The sequence below is a fragment of the Choloepus didactylus genome, chromosome 1 (genome assembly GCF_015220235.1).
Source record: "Choloepus didactylus isolate mChoDid1 chromosome 1, mChoDid1.pri, whole genome shotgun sequence".
Taxonomy (NCBI): domain Eukaryota; kingdom Metazoa; phylum Chordata; class Mammalia; order Pilosa; family Megalonychidae; genus Choloepus; species Choloepus didactylus.
In genome coordinates, this window is record NC_051307.1 from 197,790,230 (window position 1) to 197,802,976 (window position 12,747).

Sequence of the window (12,747 nt, forward strand, 5' to 3'; positions counted from 1 at the left end):
ATGTGAACAAAGTTCATGTTCACCCTCCATTTCCTGCCTGATTATCCCTGATCCTTGCTCAGATCTTTATTTATGCCATCTTATTTAACCCTCACATTAACCCATTGAGGGTAGGGACTGCTGTTATCCCCATTTTACTGATGAGGAAACTTAGGCTCACACTGGTAACGAGTAACAGCACTGGGCTTCAGATCCAGGTGCTTGAGCTCCTAACCAACAGTCTATACTGCTTTCTGAGGTGATCTGAATTCATTCATTCCTGAGTGCCTGGCCAGACCCTGGACTGGGTGCTAAGAATACAGAACAGAAAAACTGAGGTCCCTGCTCTTAAGGAGCTTGGAAACCCATGCAGGAGACAGTCACAGATACGGGCAGTCATAGTCAGTGGGAGCACCGTCACACTGCAGGAGAGTGTAGAGGTCAAGGGTTGGCAAGGAGGAGGAAGAAGAGGAGGGACCCTAAGTCTGCCCAGTTCCAAAGAGGAAATGAAAGATGGGATGCGCAGAATGTCTGTAAGGGAGTGTTTTGTTGCCTTCCAGACATTCAGGAAACCTCACTAAGTATTTCCAAGTAGAATTTCTGCTGGTGAGAAGGTGACAAGCAACAATGCAGCCTTTGTGAGATCAGTAGGGATGGGAGGAAATAAGTTCCCTGTTTCCCTATCCGCTTTGTGCCTCTCCTCTTCTGACTTCACCTGCAAGCTTGCAGATACAGAAAAGATGCCTTTACAGAATACATTGGTCTTTTCTTAGCCTGCAGAGAGTGAAACCATGGGCTGAAGAGGAGAGAAGGTGAGGGAAAGGGAGGAGAATTGTGCTAAGAGCTATTCCAGCAGATGGCGGAGGAGGCTAGAGCACAGATAGCCAAGGCGGAGCAGCAGAGCAGGGTGTGGTCTCCAACGTGCATAATGCCCCCTGAGTACGCAAGTCACCTGAACTCTGGAATGGGGACCCTCGAGTGCCCTTGTTACAACCCTGAGGCCCTGGGTTGCTTATGAAAGCATTCAGCCACCCCTTGAAAATTGAGCCCGTGACCTGGCTTTCTTCTCCCAGTCCCAGAACAGAGGCTGGCTCACAGGTCGTGCCAGGAAATGCCTCTCAGTAACAGCAACCAACGCATCCCTGTGCACTCAGGAAGCTTTGCAAAGGGATTGGTCAGTAGGCTTTTGTGACTTGGCCCCACCCTGCCTTCTGCCCCCAAGAAAGATCCTAAGATGCAGTGCCTTGATTGCCAGGCCTTCATGTGGTTGGTGTGCACAGAGAGGGCAAAATGACCGAGAACCAAGAAGAGCAAGACATGTCAGCTTCTCTGCAGGACCATCAGGACAAAAAGCCTTGAAGACACAGGCCAGGGTTGGGATTTAATGATCATAATGCTTAGGTTTATCTACTGTGAGGCTTTTCTCTTAAAAGCCCTGTGGTTTTAAAACTATCATCACATTTATCCCTACCATGTTCCTCTGGTCAGTCAAGGCTGAGGGAGGCATTATCCTTTCCCCTCTTAAAAAAATATTGAGTGGTAGGAGTGTCGAGCTGATAAAGGCTCTCAACCCGTGGACTCTCAAACTAGTGCTCATACACCCTCTGAGTGCCCTGTCTTCCAGCCAGAATTTGCCCCCATGGCCCAGCCATCTTTCCCTTTGGAAATGGCAGGCTCTGCCTCCTGGGTCTCAGGATCTGGTTTTGTCTCCCTGTCTTACAAAACTAATTAAATTCTACACCTTCTTACATAGTATTTTATTTCTTGTCTCTATTTTCCCTGCCTCTCCAGGATCTTATCTCTCCTAAGCTATTACAAGTTGAGCTCTGTTCTTCTCCACCTTCCAGTCTCTCCCAGTGTGCAAGGGCTCAGGTGGGAGTTGGTTTGAGCAGAGGCAATACCGAAGGAGGCAGTTTGAGGCTGGCAGTCCTCAGCTCTCCTTCCCAGGTAAGCAAGAGGCTGCCTAGAGGAGATTAGGAACTGACATAACCTCAGGTGTCCTGATCGCAGTTGAGATGGGGCTGCCGGGAGGAGGCAGCTAGTTGGCTGTCAGTAGGCCAAAGGACAAATTCTGCCTGGGGACAGGTCACCAGGATTGGTGCAGGGCTGGGCCCTGATTCTGGGATTCAGAAACTAAAGGTATCAGCAGACTCCAGAGATGATACATTCAATTAGGTTTCCTCTCCCTAAATGCATGGTCTTCCTTTCCCACTGCCAGGTCTCCCACCAAATGCTTATTCACAGGTTTGCGTGGTCTCATTCATTTAATTCTCTGTATGAACCGTATTTCCCTTACCCCTGGATTCTTGCCCACATTCCACTGTGCCTCCCTGTCAGGGAATTGAAGACAGCCATTCCTGCCCACACCCACTCCAAATTGTATGAGAACGATAGAACTTAGGAAGGAAACACAGAGCCTCCGGAGTGGCACATGTGCTCTGCACACAGGAGGGTTTCTTTTTTTGTTTGTTTCCCAGTTGGAAGGAATGACAGCAAAGGGAAATGAGGCAAATAAATTAATATACTTCTTATGCTGTATTGACAATGTGATAAATTGTAAATAAATGTAAATTTGATCAGGAAAAAGTAACTCAAAGCAAACACTAAACCTTCCTCTTAACCCTTGAGTAGTCTCTTCTGAGCGACCTGCTCGGCCTTTTTGGGTCTAAAGGCCTCCTTCCTTCTCAAGGCGTTAGCCTGGACTCCATCTAGAGGAAGGAGACCATGCTGAGGGGTCGCCTTGAGAAAAGGCTGGTGTCACTAGTGCAGTTCTTTGGCTTAGGGAGACATCTGGATTTTAAAACTAGAAGGAACTTGAGAGACCATCTGGCTCAGGGTTCCCCACACTTTTTGATCCCTGCCCTGATTTGGAAAACATAAAAGCAAACTGAAAACAAATCAAAACAAAGCACCTTCACTGGAGGTGAAACTCTTGGGTAGCAGAATTGTATTTGTAAATAAATATTTTGCATTGGGGTACTACAATAAAGGAATCCTGCTGAAAACACATATCGCAATTCAGAGAGAGAGGTTAAAGTATAGCTATCATAGAGAGGCTTTATGTCTATTTATTTATCATGTCCTCTCTAAATTCAAGCAAGGTAAATGTCATGCCAAGTAAGTTTTTTTTAATGTATAAAAACTTCCTTCATAACTTCATGCCAAAGTCAAAGCAGGAGATAGAACCATAGTGTGAAGAGAAAGTTTATTCCGAATATCTAGAATAGTCTAGAGAGGACCTGTAGATTCTTAAACATCTTACTGTTTTCAGAATTGATTTTCCTTTATTAGAACTCATGCACTGTGGCTTTGGAGTGATTATATCAAAATGATTCTTAGAAAAGAATAAAGAACTCTTGGCAGCAAGGAAAAGTTGTAGAAAAGAATATACAAATTATAGTTCAGAAGGAATTGCTAATCATATCTCACTGACTCAGAAGTAAGCGAAGTGTTAACCTTTAAAAAAAAATGCCCTTTTTAATTAAATCTTCTCCTATCTCAAATCTGTGTCCAGCTCTCAAGGTTCATTTCTCACCCCTCTCCTTAACAGCTAATAAATCCACTTGTTTTATAAGGTCATACCTCCTAGTTTGCCTGAAACTTTTTTTCACCCAAATCTTCTACGATGTGTCATGTTTTTCAAACCACTTCTTTTAGAATTCTTATTTGAGGTCATGATGCACTTTGTTCTTAACGCTAGTTCACTCACTGTCCTCTCGGGAAGTACGGATTTATTCCTGACATTACTTTTGCTTCTTTAAAGAGAGAATCAGATTAGCCATGTTATATTTAATCCTCTTTTTATTCCCAGCTTTTTAGTTTTAATCTTTCTCTTTCTTATTCTTGATTATATTTTGTCTTACTAAAGCCTCTTTGATTGGCCTTTTAGAATAGATATTTGTTTCAGCGCATCTCTTATTGGTTCATGTTCTTAACCATTGGCTCATTTTCAGACACATTAATGTACAGTTCTGTTTCAACTGCTCCCTAAAGCATCTTCATTCAGATGGTGTACCTCTGGAGCAACAGAGGCTGTCTATTCAGACCTATTCTAGCAAAAGTGATGAAAAGGCCCCTTTTCAAATCATAGCATACTTCTGCATGCTAAATGGTAACCACACAGAAACCTTACAATATGACTTCAGATTAGATGAGTATTAAATACAATAATTTTTTGTCTTCCAGGTGAAGTCTGAAGTCTGATTAGCATAATACATGGAATGTAAAAACTGAAGGAAAGTTTATTCCTAGTTTTTGCAGCTTGTTTTATTGGCAAAGAGATAGCTGGAAACTGAGCAAGGTGGTCCCAGAAGGATCAGAAGACCTGGATTATTTATTATCTTGGGTCTTCTGCTAAAGGGTTGAGTGTGTTTAGGGAAATCATGTGACCTCCAGGAACCCCATTTTTCATATATTAAATGATGGGAGTTGAATAGGTTAATGGTTTTCAAGTTGTGTCTGACCCATAGGAGTACATAGGAACGGGTAAAAGGAGAAGGCAGGGCATCTCTTTGAATAGTTCAGCTTCCAACTCTTACATATTCGGTCCCCTCAGATTTTATTTGAAGAGAGATTTCATAGCTCTTTTAAAAAGTCTGAATGGTTTTCTGTAGACAAGTAAGATTTCTATAAATTGAAGTTGACCAGGGCAGGAAAGGGATGGGGGTGGGGGGTGGACTGCCAACTCTTTGCCACCTGTAAAGACATGAAATGAAATGAATACCATCTACTATTACCATAATTTTAACACCAAAAGATGCAGGAAGGATATAGTCTTGCATAACCCAAACAAATAAGCAAATAAAAAAGTTCAGGTTGCACAATATAGCACTGTAAACGCTGATCACCTGGTTCTTCTGGTGGTGGAAATTTGGTGGAGGCCAGCCCAGGGAAGACAGAGAGGCTATTGGGAGCCGTTGGTCAAGGTGCTCTCTAAAGCCCTGTTCATCAAAAAACAGTTTTGCGTAATGTGATTATTATTTCTTTTGATTTTTTAAAAATATTCATAGATTTGGTTAGGTTTTAAGCAGGCATTTTTTCCTGAATTAGCATATCAAAAATTCACATTTCATTCTGTTTGAATCTTTTGTCCTCATCGAGATCTGAATATTTTAAGCAAAGCATCTACAAGAAGTATTACAACCTTAACAATTCAATCTCAAAATAAAAAACATAATGAGAGAGGGCGTATATACTAGTGGCTCGGTAATCCTGGGTGAAGGTGGGATAAAGTGCTGTGAGAAATGGACTCAGTCAACTTGGAATTTTCTGTTGGCATAGAAGGACAGAGTGAGAGATGGGGCTAATTGTCAAATCACATAATGCAGGTCTTATTTTAGAAAGATATGTGTGAGTGTGCTTGGAAGTTATATGAAATTCCACTGATCATTGGAGAGGAAAAGCCATGGGTGATTTTCAGTTATAATGCACTAGTTAAGGGCTTGTTGTGTTTTAAGATCCCCCTAAACTGCTCCAAAAATTGAAAATCCCCCTGGAAAGCATAATTTCATCAGGAGATAGATTAATAGTTGAGTGAAGTATTATCTGAATTATTATAACAATTATATTAATTATATAATAAAGATTTTACACTTTTGTTGCAATGATATCAAGCCAGTGCCATATCAGAACATTGAAACTTCTATAAATTATTGATATTAGTTAGGAAACTTGGTTATGAACAACATAAAGCTGCTGTGGTTAACTTAAAGCCAACAATAAATTGATCGGAAGTGGATTAGGTTGCTCTCAGTTGGATGGGAATGCTGGAGACCCAGTCTCAGGCAGCAGTCAGGGGAAGAACCCGGGGACAGCCAGGATGGTCTGATTAAGCCATTGCTGCCAGTGGTACTAGCACCTCCAGCCTCTCGACTCTGGTGTGGCAGCTAAGCCAGTTGACCCCATGCCCCTGGGTCACCCCATGTTTCAGTTTGCTAAAGCTGCCGGAATGTAATATACCAGAAATGGGTTGACTCTTTCAATGGGGATTTATTAGTTTACAAGTTTACAGTTCCAAGGCCATGAAAATGTCCAAATTAAGGCATCAAGAGGAGAATACCTTCTCTGAAGAAAGGCTGCTGGCATCCAGGTCCATCTGTCACATGGGAAGGCACATGGCGATTGCTGCTGGACCTTCTCTTCTGGGTTCAGGTTTCAAAATGGCTCTCTCTGTCTCTCCATATGTCTCCAGGGATTTCTCTTTTAGCTTCTCTGATCTCTCTGAGTTTTATCTGTCTTTCATCCTCCCATAAAGGACTCCCACAAGGGGATTAAGACCCACCTTGAATGGGCAGGGTCACATCTCCATGGAAACAACCTAATCAAAAGGTCTGACCCACAATAGGTATGGACCTACAGGAATGGATTAAAAGAACATGGCTTTTCTGGGGTGCATAACAGCTCCAAACCAGTATACCCCAGAATGCTCAAAGACTACTGAATCAGTGATTAGTTACACTCTTTAGCTTCAGAGGGGTGGGGAGTAGAACATGGATAGTCTTCATCCTTTCACATTTTGATAGTAGGACCCTGCTACTCACCCATCTTTCCCCCTGAGAAAGAAGGAACTTCAGGTACGGGGTGGCCAGAACAATTGAAGTTCACTGTGCCATTGTTGGGGGGGAGTTACTATCAGGAGGGTGTGTCGTAGTTGAATGAGGGCTGAGTAATGAACCAAGAGACATGAGTTTTTGATGCAGCTCTACTTAACTGACACTAGGCAGACTGTCAAACCTCTGTGGCAAAAAGAGGAGGGATTTTGATGACACCCTTAGCTCTATGGTTCTGTAACCAAAGTCTTTCTTCCAGGAATAAAATTAAAATGTAAATAAGAATATTGAAACAGATCTCTTCTAAGATACAGAATGATAAGTTGAAACTGTCTGAAATACAGATATGGGAAAGCCAAATGTAAGTACTGCTGTTGGAAAGTAATACTTGCCGAATAGGGTATAGGAATGAATGTGGACTTAGGAGTCAGCTGCACCTTGCTTCAGATGCTGCTTCTGGAGTTTCATCCCGTAATTGTGGATGGATGATTTGGGGCAAGTTTCTGAAACTCATTTCCCCATCTGGGAGGTGGAGATAATACTACTTGACTTATGCTGTTATTTCGAAGATTAAATGAGGCAACAAGCATAAAAGTGCCTGGCACATCAAAAGTGTTCTACAAAGGTTATTCCTTCCCTTCCTAGATTCCCTGGGATCTGATTCTATGGTACTGCTCTTTGATTCCTCCTCTAAGTATAGGGGATTAAATGGAATTTAATGAGCACTGGTCTAGTACAAGGCACAGCTCTATGCTCTGGGCCAGGTCTCTTGTAGGATGTGAAGAAAAAGCAAAGAGTTTGCAGCCAAGTTACAGGGATCATAGATCAACATTTCCTACACCATACTCTGAGTTCAGATCATATGCAGAGTGGAATTAAAAGTGTGACCTTCAAAACTGACTGTTTTAAAACTTCCACTTCCATGTGAGACCAAGGGAAGAGATGTCTATTTGGTGCAGGATCTGTATTTTCTAAACAGTATAACTCGACAGTCAGTTTGTTCAAACACCACGATTGCATGGAGCTTTGAATAGGAAGTGAGATATGGTGGGTTGGTATAGGTTAGAGTGAAATAGTGACACATCCCAAAGTCATTTGGGCAGAGAATAAAAAATATATTTACAGCCCCCCCACCCTGAGGAGCTGGGGGAAGGTGCAGAAGTGTTGGACTTCCTCACTTGGACTGGTGTTGATGTTGCCACAAACATTGGGACTGGCGGTTTGATGTACCGAGCCCTCTATCATGGGATTTGTCCTTGTGGGGCTCATTACTGCAAAGGAGAGGGTAAACTTGCATATAATTGTGTGTAAGAGTCTCCCCCTGAGTATTTCTTTGTTGCTCAGATGTGGCCCTCTCTCTCTCTCTAACTGAGCCACCTCGGCAGGTAAACTCACTGCCCTCCCCACTACCTGGGACCTGACTCCTAGGGGCGTAAATCTCCCTGTCAATGCAGGATATGACTCCTGGGGATGAATCTGGCCCTGGCATCGTGGGATTGAGAATATCTTCTTGACCAAAAGGGGAATGCAAAATGAGATGAAATACTTTCAGTGTCTGAGAGATTTCAAGTGGAGTCGAGAGGTCACTCTGGTGGACATTCTTATGCACTATATAGATAACACCTCTTAGGTTTTAATGTACTGGAATAGCTAGAAGTAAATACCTGAAACTACCAAACTCCAACCCAGTAGTCTGGAATCCTGAAGACGATTGTGTAATAATGTAGATTACAAGGGGTGACAGTGTGATTGTGAAGGCCTTGTGGATCACGCTCCCTTTGTCTAGTGTGTGGATGGATGGGTAGAAAACTGGGGACAAAAACTAAATGACAAATAGGGTGGGATGGGGGGGATGGTTTGGGTGTTCTTTTTTTACTTTTATTTTTTATTCTTATTCTGATTCTGATGTAAGGAAAATGTTCAGAAATAGATTGGGGTGATGAATGCATAACTATATGATCGTACTGTGAACAGTTGATTGTATACCATGGATGATTTTATGGTATGTGAATATATTTCAGTAAAACTGAATTTAAAAAAAAAAGTGTGACCTACACAATACCAAATTGAGCAATAAGGTGTTTTGTTTTTTAAACATTTTTATTGTAAAATGAAATACAGATAACCATATAAAATAAATATATAGCTGTTGAATTTTTATAAAGCAACCAAATTTGTAGGTTAAGAAACAGAACTTTGCCAGCACCCCTGAAGCCATCCATATGCCTCATTCCAATCATAACCTCCTCCCTCTCCCTTAAAGTAGCCACTCTCCTGATGTTTAGAACAATCACTTACATTTCTCTATAGTTTTCTCACTTAAATGTGCCTCCCTGGTCTCAATAGTTTATTCTTGTCCCTCCTTTTAGGTGATAATGCCTGTTAAGTATCTTAACCTACAGGTTTCCCCTGTCCCCCTTTCTTTTTCTTATAATTTGTCTGTGAAGAACTTGAGCTGTTTGGCCAATAGTTTCCCAGGTTTGCTGATTGAATACCAGTGGTGCAGATCAATATGTTCCTGTGACCTCTGGATTTCCTGGCCCCCTTTGTTACACCACATACAGTGTCTTCTATATAAGAGCTCATGGCCATTTTGTGATTGAAGTTGACAAGTACATGGAAACTGTGGAATGTGATTTACTTATACTTAAGATACTACGTGCCATTTTCTCATTTTCCAAGCAACTCATTTCTTTGGAAGAACTTACCTATAGGATAGCCTTATTTTAGATGAACTGTATGTTGCAAATCTTACCAACTGATTTGGTTTTATTTCTTATGTATCTTTAAGAAAATATTACAAAGACTGAATCACAGAACTCCCATTAACTTCTGGATCGTACTAAAATTAGTTGTTACTATGCTGTCAGTAACAGAAACCCCTTCAAGTTTCTAATACTTGTGTTCGGGCAGTTCTTACATCATTACATCCATAGATAGCTCTGCAAGTTCATGTTCCATTTATGTAAGCCAGGAAGGGAAAATATAGAAACTACTATTTATCTGGAGCTATTAGGGAACAGGCTGTTTCAATCAATATTCTAGTTAGCTGAGTATTCATATGTATCCTTTACGTAAGCAGTTAGTCTCCAAAGAATTAGTATCCAACTAAATATATTTAAACTACTATGGAATATACTTTAACTTTTCTTTGATGAGTCAAGCTCTTCTGCCTTAAGGCCATCACTATGAGTGACTTTTGAATGCCCCAAAATTCACATTTAAAAATAAATCTGGTATCAGTTTTTTTTGTTTTGTTTTTCTTTTGTAGCTTCCTCTTAAAGTGGAAAGTTTGCAGACTTACAATCCTGGGATAGAGCCATCTTGAGATCCCTGAGGGAGTGAAAGAAAGGGACATAAGTGAAACTGAAGGGCTCCACTAAGAGCCAAGCTTCCCCTGGCTTTATGGAGGATGAGGCCATCTGTCCACAGTCAGTAGTGTGGTACCAGGACAGGTCTGTTGAAACTAGACCCATGGCTGATCCATATTGTTAAATGTAGGTTTCCTCTTCTTTGTCAATAGGGGAAAAGAGGAAGGGAAATGGTTTGTCTCTACTTTTTCCCAGCAGAAGACCCATTTTTCATTTATGCTTTAATTCACTTACTCATTTTTTTTTGTTTACTCAAAAATATTTATTAAATGCTTATTGTGTACCAGGAACTATTGGTACTGAGTGTACAGTGGTAAACTAAATTGAACATGGTCCTTGCCCTCAGGTAGCTTACAGTCCAGAGGAGGCACCAGCCAGTCAACAAGTAAGCAACCAAGCAAAAGAAGATACAAACAATTAGCATGGAGAATCAACAAGCAGTGAATAATAGGAGACATGCTTTAGACTGGGTGTCCAGGGCAGGCCTCTCTCAGGGGTAACACTTAGGCCAAGCCTGCCATACAGAGGTTGAGGAAACTGTGTTTCAGGCCAAGAACATAGCACATGTCAAGGCCCCAAGAGCCCTGAGGCAGGCTTGCTATTTTTTAGAAAGTGAAACAAAGCCACTTTACTGAAGCATAATGAAGAGACTAAGCAGGACTTTTCCCCCTTCTGAAAAATCATTTTTCCCTCAGGCAAATACAGAAACATAGTGGTTCTGTTGGGCAAACTTTGTTTGTAATCAGAAAATATTTTGTATTTCCTATGGAAAGTCTTCTGACAATCACAAGAAGCTGGAACATATGATTGGCATTAGCATGTGTTGATCTCCTTACTTTAGTTAAAACCAGCAACTCTAGATAACCTTGATCCTACCCTGGGAGGTTTGACAAGCATACCTAGTAGAATATAGTTTCATCAACATTATAAAGTGTTTGAAACACAGAGCCTGTTGAACTATTAAATTTCTTAACTTAGCTTAAATTTTTCTGATTCTTCTTCATCAGCCATTTGGTTTTCATGGCTCTCCTTTCCAAATGACCAGGTAGATTTTAAGTGCCTACAGTTTCTAGTTGATTACATTTCTTCATAAAATGTATTTCCACCTTTAATGAGCAACCAGTCCAAAAATGGGAGAATCCTAGGATCGTTTTGTTGAGAAAGACACTATAAACACAATTTGGGTTGCATTAAGGATTGTATTGAGTGTGTCATGTCCAGCAGGTTGGATGGTAGAAGAACAGAAGGGTGACTATCTTGATTGAGCCTTGATGCTATGTTATATTAAAAAGATGACTTGAAGTCATCACTGGAGCTTTCTCATGTGCTCCTTTTTCCAGTTGCACACACATCTGATTTCTGTTTCAATGTTAGTATAACTCTGTTCCCTCTTTCCTTTGCTTTTCACTGAAAATTGACAGCCACGTGGCAGGCTTATACCATTATTGACCAGACAGTAAGCCCAGTGTTTTCTGTTTCAGCAGCTGCTCGTTGCACCCTACTGTGGGCAGACATTGTTTTTTAGCTACTTGGGCACCACACACGATGAACTTTTCTCCTTCCTCAATTTCCATTCCTTCACCTGCACCATTTCTCCAATACCCATCTGTATTGGTTCTGCTTTCAAATTCCTTTTCTTTTTCCTTCCTTTCTTTTCGTTTCTGGAGCTTTTCTTTACTCTCCCACCCACCCCCTGTGACTTTCCTTCCCTTCCCTGTGATCCATGCTCCCAGCTCTTTTGTATCTCTCCTTACTTACACTCTGCTGCTTTTCTCCCCTGCCTTCTATTTTTCTTTTTCCTTGGTTCACATCCACAACCCTTTGATGCTAACAGCATTGAGCACTGAATTTTAATCAGTGGCCCAACTAATAGCAACATTTGTACATTATTTAAACTTCATGATGGGGACTATGGAACATCCTGCTTTGTGTACACTGGGCCCACAATCCCTAGCTGAGGGCCTGGAGTGGAGATTAATTCATATATTCCGGTAGAATGAACAAACGAATGAACAGGTTGATGGTTGGCTTGATGATATCCCTTATCCACAATTTATACTCTGAAAAAATTTCTGGATTTTGGAATTTCCTGACTTCTCTGAATAGATGGATGGATAGATGGATGACAGGTATGGAAAATGGTCTGCATTGTTTATTGTTTCACTGATCACACAGTAGAGTAAAAATCTCTGTGATACCAGAAAGAACACTCTTGTTAAGTCTGGATTCTAGTCCCTGCTCATTGGTCCTGCACCTTGCATGAGCCATATAACCTCTCAGCAGAAATTCATTTTTCTGAAAATGAACAGCCTTACCCAAGTGTGTGAGGAAAAAAGTATATGGAAAAGCATTTGACAAATCAGAAAGCACTAGACAATAAAGCTTCATTATGTTACCTGTGTTAATCATAATATGATTTGGAATTTAAAATTAGAATCTTCACATTACAAATATATGATTTGCTTTTAAATCCATCTGTTGAAGGAACAGATCTCTTCATGAGATGATAAAGGCTGATGTGTTTGAGACCATAGGGAATAATTTATAGAGAGACCTCCCTTTTTTAGGAATTTAGGATTAAAGTGGACAAATAAGGATGAAAATAAATGTGTGTTTCTAATAGCAAATTAATGTGATGCTTTCCCTTGTGCAATTTTTATTTTTTTAATCAAAGATGTAATGTATAATGTTCTATATATGATATAGTTGAGTTGTATAATACCCACAGATGGCTTATCCTTCAAAATCTATTTCAAAATTCATAAACTTGAACTTTGTTTGTTTGGTTCCCAACTATGGGAAAGAATTGCAAAAGATGTTAATTAGTATCTTTCCTTGCTAATTTTCTT

At 40.8% G+C, this 12,747-nt stretch overlaps 1 protein-coding gene across 1 annotated transcript in view; it reads left to right on the forward strand.

The window, feature by feature from the left end:
• The window catches only part of LARS2 (leucyl-tRNA synthetase 2, mitochondrial), a 176,960-nt gene that overhangs the window by 94,704 nt on the left and 69,509 nt on the right, over positions 1-12,747 (forward strand). The gene's annotated exons all lie outside the window — the stretch shown is intronic.